We start from the raw sequence: 1,493 nt of genomic DNA, 5'->3' as shown, positions 1-1,493 counted from the left end.
TGTGATGGGGAAGATTTTCTATGGAAAAGTAAAGACGAAAACGGAACATAACAAATCGACTGAGACGGCTAATTTATAACCACAACCCCATATTGAAATGAGTTAAAGATGAAAAGAAGAGGAACAAGGAGATTAATATCATGGATGGAATTAGAACGAAATCCATTTTCATAAAAACTCTATCATGATATTAATATCAGTATGAAACATATCTATCCAGGCTGACAATCACTATCATTGTCATCTGGTAATATGGTTGAGGAGAAGAATATGAATTTGATGTATCTAATGCTTATGAATATCGTGAAGAGTCTATGAAAATAGAAATTTATATGTTAGGTAAAACTATCAAACACCAATTAATCAAAAAATAATGAATCAATATGTAATGAAACGGCTGAAACAAAACATTAATCCGCAATAATTCAACGAAAAAATAATCCTATAATACTTTCGAAATATATATGACACCTATTGAATTATGATAATATTGTCCTGAGGAAAACTATTGGTTTTTCCTCATCAAACCATCACTTAAATTAAGTTTGGAGGTTTTTTTTTTTTGGTTTGCATTAGGAAAGTCTCTCTCTCTCTCTCTCTCTCTCTCTCTCTCTCTCTCTCTCTCTCTCTCTCTCTCTCTCTCTCTCTCTCTCGTTATTACCTTGTTTTTTTTGTTTATTTGATATTTACTTTTATTTGTTATCAGCTAAAGCCATGAATGTATTTTGATATATAACTATATTACGGTGTTACTCTTTTTATTGACAAAAACTAATCATTGCCCCAAAGAGAACCAATAACAGATATTCAAATAAGAAATCTCTTGACTCACATGTCATCCATTGCTTAACAAGTAATATAGGAATTTTATATAGATATGCATTTTTCCGGTATACCGAACTATTAAAAAACCATTCAACTTTAATGCTATTTCCTTTATTAAACCAATTATGTAGGGGATGACAGAGAGAAAAGCCAAATGTTCTTATTTTTTAACGATTTTTTGATAGAGGATATTCAAATAATCATATTCCCATAAATATTCATGTATCCAATTTCTCATCAGCTCCTTGAAATCTCAAACTTTTTTTTTTCTTTATTTATTTATTTATTTGGTTTTTTTGGTTGCGTCTATAATCTCATCTGTCCTTTCCCGTGACAGACACTTATTTCATTACCGCCTGCCACTGATTCTCTTTTCCAGTTTTCTTACATTGGAAGATTCTAAATTAGACATTCCAGATATTATAAATATTGGAGTGAGATTACAAATATTGATCACACAAATTTGATGTTTAGTTACGATGAAGGAGCGAGCAATGAAGTTAGCTTCATGATAGTCAATGGTTAAAGGAGGATTCCTAAGCAAACTCTGTGAGATTAAATGTAAACATTTAAAAGATGTGGCAGTGTTAATAATCATTCTCTCCTCAAACATTCAATCTAGTTGGCATCCAACACATATTCAAATCCTTTGTTGATCAGGAAATCAG

The sequence above is a fragment of the Palaemon carinicauda genome, unplaced genomic scaffold, assembly GCF_036898095.1.
Source record: "Palaemon carinicauda isolate YSFRI2023 unplaced genomic scaffold, ASM3689809v2 scaffold36, whole genome shotgun sequence".
Lineage (NCBI taxonomy): Eukaryota > Metazoa > Arthropoda > Malacostraca > Decapoda > Palaemonidae > Palaemon > Palaemon carinicauda.
This window is presented reverse-complemented; position numbering follows the sequence as displayed.